Genomic DNA, 18,939 nt, shown 5'->3' with positions numbered 1-18,939 from the left:
CCATTCAAAATTTCTACCATATACTCTATTTTGGGGGCTCTCTTCCATTGATAATTGACTATGGAGTGCAGCACAAATTTCCCAAAAGCAAAAACTCTTTACTATCTTGTAAAAGAAATGCATAAACATTTTTCGTTTAAATAATTTTTCCTTTTTTTAAACTATGGGACCCATCAACCAAAAACATAAACATAAGGGTACAAAAAAGAAACTTCACAATTACTTGAAAAAAATTACAAAAAAGAAACATCACAATTACTGACCTCAGGTATATACTTACTACTTTCTTAGTGAGATAAAGAACATTATTCTTGGACTTAATATATGAGGCTTCAAGAATTTAGGAATAAGAAATTTATGACATATAATAATGTTTACTTTTTGATACATATATTTTTACTGGAAGTTTGCAAGACTTAAAAACAGAAGATGCAACTAATACAAACTGTGACTTCTCAAATTCCAAACCTTCTTTGCTAGATCTATGATCTATTCCAAGTTTGTCTTCTTGCTGATCTAAACATAAGAAACAGAGGCAAACTCTTTTAAAAAGCATTATTGCATTGTTCATCATACCACAGGCTCTGAAGACATACCTGGGCTCTCATATCAGTGTTTCATTTTCTTTTTAATAAAAGGTGTTTATTGGTTCATTAAATTGTTTCAGCTATTTCTCTCGTTAGTTTCCTCTAGATGGCTCCCATCTCAGGTTCTATTGGGCAGATGTAGTCATTCCTATGTGGTTATAGCAATTCTAAACTTCACGTACTCATAAAAAAATTCCATCAGAGAGTCTTAACATTCCTAACTAAACCTAAGAGTTAGACAGTTAACGTCATTCTCTCTAAGCCCTGAAATATAAGTGCTTGAAAGCTATAAGCTGGCTGACCTACCCGACTCATAGCTTTCTCCTGGGAATTAGAGTTGAAGTGAACCATCCACACACCCTGAAGAGATGAACACCGTAAGGAAAATTTAAGGTCCTGTTATGAGGAAGAAATAAAATAGCTTCAGGGTAGCAAATAGAGGTTCACATCAGGATCAGAGAGCCTGTTAGACTGTGAATGTACCCACTGGTGGGCAGCCTGCATCCTCATCTCAGCCCAGCTCTTGGTCCCCACCCATTTCCAAGCATGCAGTGTTTCTTGATAAAGATGGAAATTCTTTCCTGGTGGAATATGACCCTAAAAAGAAAGTCTTCTGAACTAAGCACAATAAAAAACAAAACAACAACAACAACGACAAAATAAAAAAGCAGAAGGGTCAGGAAAGTAAAGGAGAGCACACATTTGGAAATAACAGATCTTATAATTCTCTGTTATGACTGAAGAGTCAATTTTAAAGGGGTAAGGAGGGAGGGATAAATCAGGAATTTGGGATTACATATACAAAATACTATGTATAAAATAAATAATCGGCAAGGACCTACCTTATTAGCATAGGGACCTTGATTCAGTATTCTATAATAACCTATATGGGTAAAGAATCTGAAAAAGAATGGATACATGTATAGGTATAACTGCAACATTTTGCTGTACACCTGAAACTCACACAACATCGTAAATCAACTATTCATAAAAAATATAGACAAAAAATAAAAATTAAAAGAGTCAACTTTACTCTAATCTTTTGTTCCTTTAGTTGGAAGCATCTTCTCTCATGAACCTCCCTTATAAAATCAAAGGATATATAGATGATTTTCTAGAAAAAGCAGTTAGGACAACTACCTCAAGCCCACTTTTCTCTAGAGAGCATCTGCCTTTCCAAAAATATTTGAACATGGTTAAAGCCCCAGTGGAACTGTGTCCAAATGAAATGTTTATACTAACTCATTGATTTTGTGCTTGCCGATGAGATTAGATATGTTATTTTATTTTTAGGTATTGTAACAAAATGTCTGTCAAATCTGTTTTACTCTATCTAACCCTTAGGTCAGGTACTACCCAAGCTTTATACAGCAGTTTCCCAACTTACTATCTGAGAATCCATCTCCCCAACCCACTCCAGAATGCTGCCAAACCTATGTTTACGAACACTGTAAATGTGTGTCCAATTATAAAATATAAAATCCTGAGTTTGGTTGCCAACTTTACTTCACTGTGTTCTTCCTATTTTTTTTTTTTTGTAATGTATGGTGCATGCTAAATTTTACCATCACTCAGTCACTCTTCCCTTAACCTGTCTTGCACTTTTATGTCTCTACCAATCTCATCATGCCTTTGCCTTAGTTTGAGATGCTCCTTTCCTTCCTCTACTTCCATCCATCCTTTTTGATGTGTTAAGTAGTGATCTCTTACTTGAGGTAATTTTTTTTTTAATCTAGTAAGAAGTCATTTCCTCCTGGGAGTTACATCATATTTCTATACTAGAAGGTATGTGTTACACGTGGCATTGGACTGGTGTCAAAGGTGGCCTCCCCATCAGACTGCAAGCTAGAAAACTGGAGGGCAGAGTGATTGGAAACATGGACTTGGGACTTATGAGAGTTATAACTTTGCCACGTTCTAACTTTGTCACTAAGGAGTTGTGTGAGCCAAGGTAGGTTAACCTAAATGTTTGGTTTTCCCATTGGTAGAAGGTCATAGCACAAATAGCTTCTGGGATGGATTATATAATTTGCATTGCGTTTTTTCAGATCTCCCGGAACAAGTCCACAGAACATGAATTTAGCACTATCATGCCGAATACTTTAGAATACTATAGGCCAGTTTATTTTGGGGGTAGGGCATGGGAAAACAGTGATCAAAAAGAGGAGAAAGAGTTAATCTTCTAAATAAATGCGATTAGCAATGGATATGATGATGTTGAAGACTTCCGCTCAGGAAGTGGTGGTGATAGACACCATTTTGCCTGGCTTGGCTTGTTTGTTCTTAAGTTGGGAAGTTGGGAGTTTTTTTGAGTTTTGTTTTACTGCCACACCTGCAGCATATGGAAATTCCCAGGCTAGGGGCTGAATCAGAGCTGCAGCTGCCTGCCTACACCACAGCCATAGTAACATGGGATCCAAGTCACATCTGCAAGCTACACCATAGCTTATAGCAACACCAGATCCTTAAGCCACTGAGTGAGACCAGGGATCAAACCCACATCCTCATGGGTACCAGTTGAGTTGTTAACCCGCTGAACCACAATGGGAAGTTGTCAGGTAACCATTTATTTATCATCAAACCCAGACACATCTGAGAGTGAAAGGGATTTTGTTACTCGTTACAGAGATACAACAAGCTTAAACAAGATTGGCCCAGACAGACCTTCCCTGTACATGCTAGGAGATTAAAGTTGTATTTCTCAGCATCTGAAAAAATAATGATGTATTCTGCTGCAGAGGGAGAAGATGGAAATTATAAATTTCAATACAGATGTGCTATTAAAGATTAGGACATGTAATGTGCAATTGATTTCTGATTTATATCTTTCAGCAAAGATATTGCTAATAACTCATAGTACATGTAGTAAGAGAAGGTCTAAATGCTGAAAATCTGCAAGTATTATTCCTGGGCACTCTTTATACCTCCAAATAAATCCTCTCCTTCAGTAATGTCTTCCAGTTCTATGATTTTAAACACCATGTATAAACCAAAATTTCCAAATGTTCATTTCTAGACCCTACCTCAAATAACTAAATACTTTCTTGCCATCTCCACATGAATATGGCCTCTATGGTCCTATCCCTACCTTTCTGACACTATCTTGGGCTCTTAGTCAATATAGTTAAGATACTGTGCCTCTTGGAGTTCCCATTGTGGCTCAGTGATTAAGGACCCAACAAGTATCCATGAGGATGCAGATTTGATCCCTGAACTCACTCAGTGGGTTAAGGATCTGGCTTTGCCTTGAGCTGTACTATAGATCAAAGATGCAGTTCAGATCCTGCATTGTTGTGGCTGTGGTATAGGCTGGCAGCTGCAACTCCAATTTGACCCCTGGCCTGAGAACTTCCATACGCCATAGGTGTGGCCCTAAAAATAAATAAATAAATACTCTGTTTCCATCTCTTCCTTGAATATGATGAACTCTTCCGTTCTCTTGACTTTGCTTCTTCTATTGCTATTGCCCAGAACATTTCTTCTTTGAGCCTTTTCAGGGCTTACTGATCCTTGACCTTTACATCTGGGCTCACCTCCTCAGGAAAGTCTTTGATGACCATGTCATCTTTCCCCAGTTGTTCCATCTGGTACTTATCTCTTACCTATCAGTGAAATGAACAAATATTAAAATTAAAGCCAGTAAGTGTTGGTACCAACTTTAAAAACTGATGTAATTTGAATAAATATATCACTAGATCAGCAGATAGATAGCAAAGCAATATTTCCTGAACAATTAAATAAAAGGATTCAGGTTAAGACTTACTTGCCTAAGCAGGTTTTTAATGCATACAAATTAGTCCTTTCTGAGAGAAGATACTTTCTGAAGACTTATTTATTATAGTTCAAAATGTGTATTTAATTATTTTTTATCAATTTTTCCACAGCCACCTAGTTTTACAAATGACAATCCTGTTTATCATCTTACTTTTTCTAAGTTACATAAATCTCATAGTTGGGAGAAATTGTGTATGTATCCATATGTCTATGCAACCAGAAGTGTTCTGCTTAATTATTTAGAATATGCATGGTTAGCCCTGATCAGTTCCTCAAATGAAATTATCAAAGTGTTCGTGCATAGGTGAAAGTAGATTTAATCTCAGAATCTATCTTGTCCCTCACATTTGGTCTTACCTCTTCTCACTGAAAAATGTTAAGGATCTCCTGACTTAAATAGACACATCTTAATCTCAAAGCATGTACTTTTGCTTGGCTCTATTTCTGTTTATTGTCTAAAGCATTGTCAGCCTGCTTGCTGGTCCAAACTGAGAACAGCATATATGAAGCATACAGGCTACAGTGCATTTTTGTCCAAGTTAGCAGCCCCAGGTGCTGTTGGGACAGTATATTGCTCCGGTGGTAGAAGGCCTTAGATGGTAAGCAGACTCTCTCTATGTATTAGGTTCAATAAAGAGGACTTCAGCCATTTTGGCCAAAGCTTATTTAAGTTAATTTCGATTTTCTTAGTCATCTCTACAAGGTGTTAAATCCAAGATAGCCGACAAAGGATGTGTCGAGTCAATGCAAGGTGGTAGAGATACAGATTTCAGGATAACTCTGTCGTCAGCAACCTGCTGCTTATATGGTGGGGTGGATCAGGATCTTGATAATAGATGAGTCTCTGCAGTTGAATGCAGATGGATTAATTTTGATTCAAGAGGTGATTCATGTCTAATTGGATTTGTATATTAAGACATAAAACCCTTTAATGGAGTATACTACAGAAATTTGAGTACATCCTCTGCCTATTTGGACCTAAAATGACCAAGGTCGATAGGCCTTAGACCTAAAAGTCACAATCCTTAGTGATCGGTTCTTTTAGTTTATAACTGGTCATTTTCAGTGTACAGGTGAATCCCCAGCAGGATGAGTGATATGAGCACATATTTCCCTTTCTGTTAACTGAGGTCTGGAGAAGGCCAAGTAGCTCTCTTCACTTCTCTTCTTTTTCATTTTCTCTGATCTGCTTTATGGATGACAATCTTTTCCATGGTAGGTAATCCCATCATTGCTTCATTCTGGGAAGAAAGACTGGACACATTATGACTTTTTCTTTTTCAAGAGAATTAATTAATGTAAGTCAGCCCATATTCCCTGCCACCACTAGCTCTGTATACCAAGAGGTGCAATAACTTTGGAAAAGCATTATATGCTAACAGGAAAGTAAACAAAATAAAGATTATACTACATCCTTATTCTAGGAAAATAGAACCTGCCCACTTCAGTTTGACAGACTATCAGGGTTTCTAAAGAAAGGTTTTTTTTTAGAGAACAAAGATATGTTTCTGGTAATTAAAATCCAATACCATGCATGATAAAATGTAACAGCTACAAATGTTTATGGGCCCAATAAAAGATCCTCAAAATACATGAATTAGAATAAAATATTGATAGTTCCACAAAAGTAGTAAAAAAAATTAACAACATTTTTCAATACTCAGAGAACAACTCAAGATAGCATGTTAAATGACATGTTAGAAAGACAAATAGATCAATGGAGCAGGAGAGAGACCTTAAAAGAAACCCACATATAAATGGTAAATTGATGTTTGACCAAAGTGTCAAGGCAATTCAATGGGTTAATTTAAAAGTCTTTCCAACTGGACATACTTCTGGGGGAGTAGGGAAGGAAATGTTAACATATCTTACATCATACACAAAAAAATTAACTTGAAAGGAATATAGACCTAAAGATAAAAGCTAACCAATAAAACTTTCAAAATAAAACACAGAAGAAAATCTTTGCCTTGAAATAGGAAATGACTTCAGATAGGACACAAAAACAGCATGGCATGGAGTTCCTTGGTGGTCTAGTGGTTGGGGCTCAGTACTTTTACGGTTGCAGCGCTGGGGTTCAGTTCCTCACTGGGGACCTAAAATCCCAGGTCATGCCTCTACATGCTGTAGCCAAAAATAAATAAATATATATATATTTTAAATGAGCAAATAAAAGAAACAAATTCATTGGACCTAATCAAAATTTAATTCTTTTCCCCCTTGATTGTCAACATTAGGAAAAGTAAAAAGACAGGTCTGCATAATTGAAACTGTTCCCCAAACATATTATTCCCCAAATAAATTCCCCAGATATTTACCTGACAAAGGATTTGTTTCTAGAATACAGTAAGAACACTTAACTTCACAATAGAAAGACAAAATGCCTATTCGGTGACCCAAAGATTTGCACGGACACTTCAGAAAAGAAGATATGCAAATAGCCAACAACCATGTGAGAAACGTTAACATCATTAGTCATTAGGAAAATGCAAATTAAAATATCAAGGAGATACAATTCATACACATCGGAATGGTTAAATTTAAAAAGACTGAAAAACAGAAACAAAACAAAACTAGTACTGGTTAAGATTTAGAGCAACCAGAACACTCAAACACTACTGGAGAAATTGTTTGGCATTTCCTTAAAATGTAAAACATACCCCTACCAAACAAAACAGCCATCCAATTCCTAGGTATTTACCCTAGAAAAATGGATACATATGACCACATAAAGCCTCATATTCAGGTGGTACCAGCAGTTTTACTAGTAATAGCCAAATACTGTAAATAACTCAAATGTCCATCAACAGGTAAAACACGTGGTGTATCCAAACACTGGAATACCATTCAGCAATCAAAAGGATCAAAATACTGATAATTGCAGCAAAAGTGACAGATCTAAATCCACAATCTGAGTGACAGAAGCCAGACATAAAAAACCACATACTATATGATTCCATATGTATACAATTCTAGAAAATGCAAACATATTTCAAATGACTAAAGCTGATCATGTCTTTGGACATGAAAAAGGAGAGGGAATGATGAACTGCAAAAGGCATGATCTATTTTTGGAAATTTTGACACCGTTTTGTATTTTGATTGTGCAGATGTGTATCCACCAAAATTCATCCAATTGTATATATTAACCCTAACCCTATATTGTATATATTAAATCACAGATTATTGTGTATAGGTTATGCCTCAAAAAAGCCAATTTAAAGGTAGCAGTGTTGGGATTGAAATTCATAATTTTCTGGAGCCAAAGAAACCTTTTAAGCAGTATTTATTCTTTTCTTTTAATATGCTTATACAACTTCATGATTCAAGCTCAGAATTTTGCTAATGGAGCAAAACCAGGCTGGATGCACTTATTCCCAACTGTCACCAGGAAAGAGTTACCTCTGTAGTCTCCAGCTAATCATCAGTGTGCTATGAAATGCTAGTTGTTACTTTATGAGAATATGCGAGATTGGCATTATCCCAGGATGCTTAATCTGTTTTCGTTTTCATCATTGTGTACCTACCCATAAGCCATTAAAGATTCCATGATGAAATGTGAAAGGAAATAAACTAATTTCAGTGGATATTGCCATTTCCCTTCTACTACATTCCTCTCATCCCAAGGCAGGTACATCTTATGCTAATAGGGCCTCCCTGTGTCCTTTTTCCTTATTTTTTAAAGCATCCTTTTACACGGTATAGTTCTGTTTTATAGTCTGGTTAAATATAATTGCTTTATATCTCACTAGAGATAATAGATTCTTGAACTTGTAAGAAGTCACTTATGTGGTTGTAGTTGTATGTTTATTTTTAGACTTGTGCTTTGACGTATAATGTTTTAGTTGGTTTTCTTTCAAGCTACCATTTGTTTTATGATTTAAAAATGCCAACGGTAATAATTTGATTTTAGTCATTGGAACTAGGATTTAGTTATACAGCAATTCTTTCCCTTTCACAGAAAAATGAAGCAACAGAATTTTCATGTGGCTAAAGACAGAGAGCCACATAACTACTACTACCCTGGCAACACAACACTTGTATGTATTCATGTATTAAATGTTCCACCAGATATTTTCAATACATATTATTTTAAAAGTTTGTTTTTCTTATTTTTATTTATATCATATTTACATATGTTTAAATTTAACTCTGTAGTTTTCCACAGAGGACTGAATTGCTCTTTTTGTTGATTATTAATAGTTCTTTTAAGGGTTTCCAACATGCTTGTTTTAAAATTATAGTTGATTTACAGTGTTGTATCAATTTCTGCTGTACAGCATAGTGACCCAGTGCACTCCTTTTCTCATAACACACACTTTTGTTGTTATCCTTGCAACCTTTTATAATAGGACATCTGAGAAGGGGTATTTTTTTTTTTTTTATATATTTTTCTGATTACCTGATTTGGTAAGGGTATATAAATAGGATTCTGGTGGAGGGGGGAACCAAATCTTGTTTGTTTCTTAATTCTTCTTTCCTCATTGCTTGCTTTTAACTTTTAAAATCATTTACACAGTTTCAGTTCTGATTTTGACTTTATTTTTACTAGATTGTTTGAATTCTCCTTGACCAAGCTTATCCAGCCTAGTTTCTAGCTCTGGGCTGGGAGGCACTCTAATGGAGGGAAAAGAACAAGGATTTTAGACTCACAAAGAAGTGAATGTGTTAACTGGTTGCACTACTGCCTAATTGTGACCATAGGTGAGTGACTCAGTTATGCTGAGGCTTGTGCATCACATGGACTTAGGAGAGCTATATTACTATGCGGTTTTGTGAATAGAATAAGGCTTTGCAAGTAAAGTGCCTGGAGAGTAAGTATACTTTCCCTGTGCTTGATGCGGTATTCTTCCCAGCTACCCTGACCTTCACCTCTAAGCCTAGTCTCCCAGCTACCCTGACCTTCACCTCCTAGTCTCTTCATTCATACATTATTAGTGATTCCAAAGGGCACCCTTCTTGATTTTTGACTGATTTTTAGATATTAAAATGCTCGTTCTTATATTGCAATTAACTTTCTCTTTTGCATTTACCTGCACTAATTATTCTATTATTCACAATGTGAAGTTGACCCTGGCTGAGGGTCACTGTTCTAATCTTATCCTTTTGTTATGTTCTTTTATTCGGATATAGTAATTAAATATCCTGTACTGAACTTCCAACATTTAATTGATGTACTAGAGTCATTATTCACTTTCTATTACATTTGTTCAAATGATAGAAAATGGAGTTAGAAATTGAGAGACTAATATTGATGATATTGATTGAGCTATTCCTCAAAGAACATCATGTATATTGTACATACTATATTAATTCCTAAATTATTAATATTTTAAGTTTAGTAATGATCTTTGGTATGCTATAAAGAATAGTATTGGGAAAGAGATGTAATGAAAGAGCCTGAAAATTAACATTTAGTTCAGCTTTATAGGATAGTATTCTCTAAGAGTTATCATAATTATTTAATTTAATATCATGTTTATTATTGTTCAGTATATTCAGTAATTTAAATTTGCTTTCAAGTTCCTAGTTTTATTATAAATGTTTTAATAGGCAAATAAGACTTTAGACACAAATTCAAACAAAAAATTCTGAAGCATTTATTTGAACATACATTCCCACCCATGATATGGTATTCCTTAGTTAATTATTGCTGGATTCAATACATTAAAAAAAACTTGCAGTTTAAATTTAGGGGCCATATGAATTGCATAATTTATGAAACTCAATCATGAAAACACCTAAGATAATTCAAAGTAATATGTGGTTTTTTTTTTTTTAATAATGATAACAAGAAAGCATGGCAAATTTTACCAATCCCAGGACACCTCATAGAGGTAGACTTAATTGCCTGGTTTTTTTGATAGAAAAGAAAACATAATAAGGAAAGCAGTCCAGAGGAATACTTTTGCTGCAATTAGTGGTGGTGCATGTAGTGAACTGCTAAGTATCCATGACTAATCGAGATGGACAGGGCTGTCCCTTGCTAATCACAGAAGATATTGGCCTGTCCATAGGAGAAAGGAGTGATTATATCAAAAAGAACAGTCAGCTATTACCAGGGCAAACTCTGTCAGGACTGTCTGTGAGTGATAAGAGTAAAGGACAGAGATGAAATTAAAAGCAGTATTAACTACCCTTAAATAAGAAGGCATTTTTATATGCTTATGTATTGCACTGAAAAATACCTTTTTTGAGCAAGGTGTGTTTTTATTTATTTATTTATTTTTGTCTTTTTAGGGCGGCACCCATGGTGTATGGAGCTTCCTAGGCTAGAGATCAAATCAGAGCTGTAGCCACTGGCCTATGCCACAGCCACAGCAACACTAGATCCAAGCTGCATCAGCGACCTACACCACAGCTCATGGCAACGCCAGATCCTTAACCCACTGAGCGAGGCCAGGGATCAAACCTGCGTTTTTATGGATGCTAGTCAGATTCGTTTCCTCTGAGCCATGATAGGAACTCTAAGAGGTATTTTTAAAGGAGCACACTATTTTATTAGGTCTTGAAATTATTCGCCATAAAAAATTAATCAGTCATTGTTTTTTAGAGTAATGTAAAATTTAAAATTTATAATTATTTTATATTTTATAATTAATCTATATGTGCTAATACAGCTCAATATTAAATCAAATACAGAACAAAGGATGAAGCCAAGAGAAGCAGGTGGGTTGGCTTTTTTGAGGTATGGTAATTCTGTTTGTTTCCGTCTGCAGTTATTTATGTAAACAGGCAATTAAGTCTGAGTTTATAATTTGTAAATGATTCTCTTCTGCCAAGCACAGGTTTAACTTTTAAATTGTTTTGTTGTCATTGAGGCTTCTGTTTAGATGCTATCTCTGAATTTATCAAATACTTTTGTTTTTGGAATCAGTAGTTGGAAACTTAACTTCTTTATGGGTTGTCACTGAATCATTTCTATTCTCTCTTATGGGAGTCTTTGGAAAATTCCTCTTTTCCAGCTCCTTGCTTAAATCTAACTAATCTAAGAATAATATAAAAGTTCAGTTGTTTCTACAGAAATATTATTTTAAAATTTAGAGCTCTAATAAATGAATATGATTAGCAAAAGAATTATGTTGCAGTGAGTAAAAAACTCAACAGAATTTGGGAGAAATGTTTTTATTCCTTTGTATAGTATGCACACACAATAAAATCAGTGGAACAGCAGATACAGAATCAATGTAATATTAATGATCAAAATATATATGTATCAGATATTGGTGTGTATGTGGGTGTGGGTGTGTATATATATGTATATATATATACCCTCATGTCAACTCTATAGTAGTTTCTGTTTTTATCCTTTGTTTACACATATGAGAACTGAGACACAGAGTATAATTACTTTAATATCATACAGCTAATATGATAAAGCAAGAATTTAAATCTATACAGTCTGACTCCACAGTCCATAAGTTTCATTACTATAATATTTTTCCTCTAAGAGAAGAGCAGTTTCAAAGTACTGTGACCAGAATTTTAACTTCATAGGATAAGATAAGCTTGATTTAGATTACTATGGAATAAATAGAAGGAATAGTTATAGTCTTAGATTTTTTTCTTCCAATGATTGTTGTAACTCAGCCCCAAAGGGAGAACTCTAGAGACCAGGCATAGATTTTTGTTTGCCTAATACAACTTTAAGTGTTATTAAGCCATTAATATAAATTGAGATCCTCCAGTAGCTCCCACCAAAATTCCTTTGAGCGTTTACTTAACCAGCTTACTGCACTTATTCAATTCTAAGGCACCATCGATTTTAGAACAATTTTCTAGGTATAGAGGGTGCTTAACGGAAATACTAGGAACTCATGGAATCTAAGACACCAGCAAATTTTGGAAAGGAGAAAACACAATAGCAGTAATGCTGATCAATCAATGACACACAGCATTATAGTTTGTCAGTGAGCTGCTGACTCTCAGGGGTTTGTCCATGGCAGTGGCCAAAACTGTTTTGGAAAAGGTGGGGCAAAGATGAGTTATGTAAACTTTCCTGACACTGGCCACTGAAAACTTCAGCTTATAAAAGTTTATTTTTCCATTTTCTTCCATTCCCAAAGCATATATTTTTTTTTCCTTAGCCTGAAGAAACCCCACCCTATCCTCTTAACTGCCCAGAACACAGGCTTGCTGGTACAGGTGTGGAGGCCTTGCTCTGTAGGTGACCAGTGTTTTCTGGCAGTGTCTTCACCTTGCCTTTCATAAGACCTGAGCCACTGACCACAATCTTCCTCAAAATGTTCTTCTGTGGGCATTACATTGATGTCTGACAGTCCCAAATGACCACATTCAAGTGAGATCCTGTTAATCCTGATGTTTGCTCAGTGGGCTACAGATATAAAAAGACAATCCAAGGAATATATCTGTTCCTCCTCCCATAGAGTGAATTGGGCAGGACAGCACTGAAAGATACCTCTGACTGAGCTCTAGGCTCTGGGCTCCTGCAGTTGCTGCATGTAGTTCTTTTCATACCTAAGTAAATAGGGTATGTATTTTAACCTCTCTGAACAAAACCTGTGATATTTTATCACCTAAACATTTTTTAATGCTGCTGTTGTTCCAAAAATTGAATCCTTCCCCCTCTCTCAATTGGAGCTGTAGGTGAGCCTGGTGCCCACTGAGACCCTCTGATTGTTCTTGGAAGCCACTTTCATGCTTAAGTAGTCTGCTGTAGTCTTCACCATGCTTTGCTCTCTTAAGTACATGTACTCACAAGGTTTCCTAGACTGTAGGTTACGTATAGTTTGAATTTCAAATGGTTTTCCTTCTTACTGACCTATCACTACAAGCTAGATTGTCTCTTATCTTCTTGAGACATATTTCTAAGAACTTTTTTATGTATTAACCTAGTATTTTTAAGATCCATAAAAGTAATTATTATAAATATCAACATTTTATAGATAAGAAAACTGAAATATATAAGGGGTAAATAACTTACTAGTAGTCACCCACTTGGCTATATGGTCAGGTTTTGAATTCAGGGAGTTTGAGTTTATCTGCACACACAACTACCATGCTATGCCATTGTGAAAACAGAAGGTAGGCTTATAGTTGGGAGTCAGGAAATTGAGTTAGTTCCCTTCTAATGGTCTCAATAAACTCTATGATTCCAGTGTAGCAGAAGGTTCAGTAGGATTGAAAATTGGGAAAGATGAGAAGCAAGTCACAAAGGTTTGCTCAGAGACTCACCATTGGTGTGATGTTTTTCTGTCAGCACTCAGAAAACCACAAACTGTATTACTGAATGACAGGGGAGGAAAGGAGTTGAGGATATCAATGGAGGATGGTTCAGGTGAACAGACATCCAGGATGAGTAAAAAAGAAAAGCTTTGAGATGACTATTGGAATGAAATATTACACAGTGAAATTTTTTTCTGTATGTGAAAGATGACATATTGTTCAGGTTTAGTTAAAGTTAGATATGTAAATTCTGCAGAATTCAAAGCTATAAAGAGTAGAGTCTGAATTTTCTGATCCAGGATGTCTGTGGATAAAGGAAAAATAACCTGATTTTATACCTGGTTTGAACCTCAAAGGATGATGGGTCTATGAAAAGATGAGTAGTTTATGGTGTTGGCATCATATTTGGGAAGCTACCACTATAATGTGCTCTTCTTCCAGAAAGATGTTTCAGACCTTGCAGTTGAAGTGACTTATCATTTAAATTTTCTCTGGATTTGGTTATATGCTGTTATGCTTATCTGATAAAACCATGGTTGTTTATAACTTGAAATAGATGAGAAAATTGTTCGGTGATTCCTATGACAAGATTTTAAACACAGGGAACATTATCAAGATCAATCTAATAGAAGGCTTCTCTTTTTATTGCTTATAAATGCTCCTGCCAAATTCAAGGACTGAAAGAGTTTTGTCCTTTTTACATTGTATTCCCACACTTTTATTACTTCAACAACATTCTCCCTAACTATTTTTATAGCTTAAAACTTCTCTCAATATACTTTAAGGAGTCACTGGGCACAAGCCATATAAAATAGTTATGCAAAATAATTACAAAGTCCAGGATGTTCGCAGATTCAATTCATTCACTTTGCTCATGTTTTGATACCAAGGAGAGTTTTGGTTTCCTATTCCTGTCTCTGAAATATATCTCAATAGCTATTTCTTTCCATCTCCAGTTTTACCCCCTTTGCTCAGGCCACTACCATCCCTTGTCTGAAATGCTGCCATAGATTCCTAACTGATCTCCCTACATTTTTTCTTATCTACCTTCCTTATCTTTCTCCTTACTGCACATAATATCATCTTTCTAATACAGAAGTGCCGTATCTCTATTTCTGTTATTTCATTTCTTACCTATTGTGCTTAGTGAAAATGTTCAGGGCCTTTTTTATATCTCTAGTCTTCTGTCTCATCACTAGTGTCCTTGTTTCTAGGATTTTGATTAGAAAACTCTTCTGCTCCTCATCTTGAGCCTGTTTCCTGTTACCTGGCTGATTTCCAATTCCTTATTCAAATTCAGTTTCAATGTCTCTTCCTATAAGATTTGTTCCCTTTTGATTAATGTAAGTATTTCTTCTTTGTGCTCCCAAAAACCCTGTACTTATTTTTTTCTTATATAAAATGTTCAAAAGATTATGAAATCACCTGCTTCTTTCAGTAGAATATAAACTCCTTGAGCTCAGTGTCTCCTGTTAAGCCCAAGGACTGGTAATATTAGGTGATTATGTGTATTTGGTAAATTGAAAGTGATTTGACATTATGCCACAGAAATCTTTCTCAGTTCTCTTGGATAAAGAAGACACACAACATCAACTTTAGATGGTTTTCTAGATGTAAAGGTTGGGTTTATCCTGAAATAACCCAGAAAGCGTCTGATATATTAAACTGATTACTGTGTCTCCCTTAATCAGAAATTTTCCTGATCCAGCTCTTCAGAGACATTCTGCCTATCTTATATGTCTACAGTGTGTTTCTCACGCACTTAGAAAGCTTCCTGAACCAGCTCTCCAGAGATATTCAATCTATCCCTAAACCATCTTTCTCTTTTGTTTAGCTCATCTTATCCTTGGGGTTCACCTTCTGACTCATCTTGTTTCCTCTTGCACACATACTCCCAGTCGTATGGACTGAAACTTTGTCTCTAAATAATGCTATGTTTTGGTCAAAATATGGGTCATCAAAAATTCCATATATAAATCCCCTTAGTTAACAAATACAAATGTATATATAGGAAAAGAGCTTATGCAAATGTTCAGGGAAGACATGCAATCTCAGGATTGGCAATTATAGTGAAACTCTTGTGTGATTAGGCAGTACAGATTGCAGGCAGAGAGTAGAAAGTGAGACTACCTTCAAATTTAACAGGTCTACCAAACATCAGTGCTTTTTTTTTTTTTTTGGCTTTTTAAAAATCCAAGTATAGTTGATTGACAATGTTGTGTTAGTTGCTGTGCACAGCAAAGTGATTCACTTATACTTATGTAGGAGTATATGTTATTTTTTATGTCCTTTTCCATTATGATTTATCACAGGATATTTACTATAGTTCCCTGTGCTGTATTGTATGATTTTTTTGCTTATCCACATCAATGCATTTTTAATAAATGTAAGTCAAATTCAAAGGAAAAGACTGCAGAACTCAAATGTCTGAATTGTATTTTATTTTGAACACTGATTTAACAAAATTTTTACAGTTAAAATTATGTAGGTTGTCCACTTGATCTTAGCCAAAAGCCAAGAAGCAATAAATTATGAAGACTCTATACACATAATTCATAGAAAGGTCTTATACTGATGCAGTTGTAAGTGACACAAGCAAGAAGGTTATGATTCTATACAGGAAGTTATATCTTTTCTTCTGTACCATTGGTAACTTCTTTATCTCCCTTAAGACAGCCCTTGGGTAAGTGACATTTCAAGAAGCCACCAGAAGACAGATAACAGCATTTGATTACTTTAGAGTTAATCGTTAACAACATGGTTGTGCTAGTGACATTGTTTATAGTGTTCAATTAAATGCCAATTTAATGACCCCACATTTAAACAGCATTGCTGAGCTTTATGTAGTTCCAGCCCAGAGGATTGACCAGCTGTCCACCCTTGCTGACCCACCACATGCCTTTCCTTCTATGTTTCAAGGAGGCAGGTAATTGCTAATCCTGACAGAGACTCAAGCAATCTATTGTCTTGCTGTATCCATGATGTCTTTCCTAATCAGAAATGAACTGGCACTCTTCACAGCTCCAAGTACCCAACAGAAAACTGGGTTTGAGTATTAGTATGGTAGGAATTTTGTTTCATGAAGTCTTGGCTGGATATTTCACTCTACATTTGCAGCTTTTTATTATTATACCTTGCATTTGAAAGGAATGATGGCTGCATTACCACCGACTCAGCAGATGCAGGGTTATCTTTTCCACTCAACCAGTTCACTTGGAAATAGGGTTTTCAGACCTGAAAAGTATTCCCATTCCAAGAGTGAGAGAGAAGACTGACCAAGGGCTAATATTCTGTGATGATGAGACTGCTAGCCCCTGATAAGCTGCATTTAAAGAAACCAATTTGAACCAAAGTGCTGCTACTGAAATGTGTCATTTACTAATAGACTTCTATAAATATGTGATATTTTGCTCATCCATATAGTCTCAGGTGAAAGGAAAGAAAGTTAAGGACATTTTTCACCCCACTGCCTCACTAGCTGCTTGTTCAGTGTATTTTAGAGATGACCTCGAATGGGAACAGTTCTTTAAGATATCAATCCTATTATCCACCTTATTGCTTTTAAACAATACAGCAGACAAGAGCTTATTTTGTGCCTCGCCTGTTGTTTTTCCTGATGATACAGATACATAAGAGATAGTCTCCATCTCAGAGGACTTCATATGCTAATGGGGACAACAGAGAAATAAACAGAAGAATGGAATGTAGAGTGCCTACAACTGTGATTAGAGCATCCATATTGCACTGGGTGATATAAAGGAGAGATATTTTTGTCAAAACAGAGGAAAAAATTAAACTACATGCAGAAAAAAAAATGGATTGAATCACCAGTCTGAGGTGATTTCTGCTCTTGGTTTATATAACTATATTACCAACTTCTAGAATACATGTTTTAAATATACCATGTATTACGTATAAGGAAAATCTCTGTGAAAGTATAATATCAACTTGAGTAATGTGAGGAATAAATGTTTTATTTGAACACCCTAATACGGCATATAGCAACATCTGACATATAGCAATTGGAAACATTCTATATAATTAATCAGTAATTATTGTTAATAGATCAAATAATTTAATAAGATATATGTTATTTTTATTAAAAATCTATAGCTACATTTATATCTAGAGAGAGAAACAGAGACACAGAGGGAGTCACATGTTACACATCAGATATTAATACTACAGAAGACCTCTCAAGGAAACTTATGGAAAACCACATTTTGAGAAATTTTATTTTAACTAAATTATAAGAAGGGCCAAATTATATTTCAAAACTCTGGTTTACCATGGATGCACCCTTGTTTTCTATCACTTCTAGCTATTCAAGTGAGAATTTAATTAAAAATTTCTTACTTGAATAAATAATCTGATAAAATGAGATCAGCGATGGCTAGTGACTGGAGGGGACTGTCTTTGGTGATTGATAGCTCTGCCAATGCAATGCTGAAACTTATTTACATTGTATTCTGACCCTTAAGTATCACTTGATCTAAGGAAAGCCAGTTCAAAGCAGAATATTAAATCAGAATTTTGGGGTGGAGCATAGTAATATGGTTACTTTTCCTTTGGGATTTCAGATCAATTATCTGAATTAATAACATTAATTTGTGAAACACTGTCATAATTCATTTTAACTTATCCCAATTTTTATTTCTATCCCTTCTTTGGTATCCACCTAGTGAGGTCAATTTAGTTCTTCAAATGTGCATGTATCCTTGAAGAATGTCCATTGTTTTTGATGCTACTTTCCTTGCCTTTTTTTGGTCAAAAACACATTATTATGCAACTAATATTGTGCTGTATCATTGGCTTCTTTCTTACCTGTTTCATTTAGAACTAGTTTTTAGGTGTATTCATACAGTTTTAGGTATTTGCTGTTCGTTTATTCTAACTAATCCATAGTTCCAATTATTTAGAGCCAGGAATGTGATTTTTGTATTTTGAAAATTTACATACTGAATTTCACTATATATTGCCATATATATATATAAACCTTCAGCAGGTTTGTGGCAGTTTGCACTCCCATCTAGAAGTGTGTGGTGGATTCCATCGGTCTATCACTTATTTTCAACACAAAACTCATGCAAATTTCTATAGAAGTAAATCTCCATAGTACATAGTGTATGGTATAAAATTTAAGTAAAACAAGCTGGCATGTCTTGTGTTAAGAGATGCTTCATAAATATTTGCTAAATTAATTAAATTAAGTGCAGTGAACTTCTTGTTCTGTCACTTATGTGTCACTTTGGACAATCTCTTAGGTCCCTATTCTGTAAGATAGATATACTATACACATTTATTGGGTAGTTAGAACAAGAGTCATTTATAAGATTTAGTCAAATATTCAGAAATAATAAAAATTAGTTATTACTGTCATTATCCTTATTAT

Source organism: Phacochoerus africanus, chromosome 10 (assembly GCF_016906955.1).
Source record: "Phacochoerus africanus isolate WHEZ1 chromosome 10, ROS_Pafr_v1, whole genome shotgun sequence".
NCBI lineage: Eukaryota > Metazoa > Chordata > Mammalia > Artiodactyla > Suidae > Phacochoerus > Phacochoerus africanus.
Note: the sequence above shows the minus strand (reverse complement) of the source record.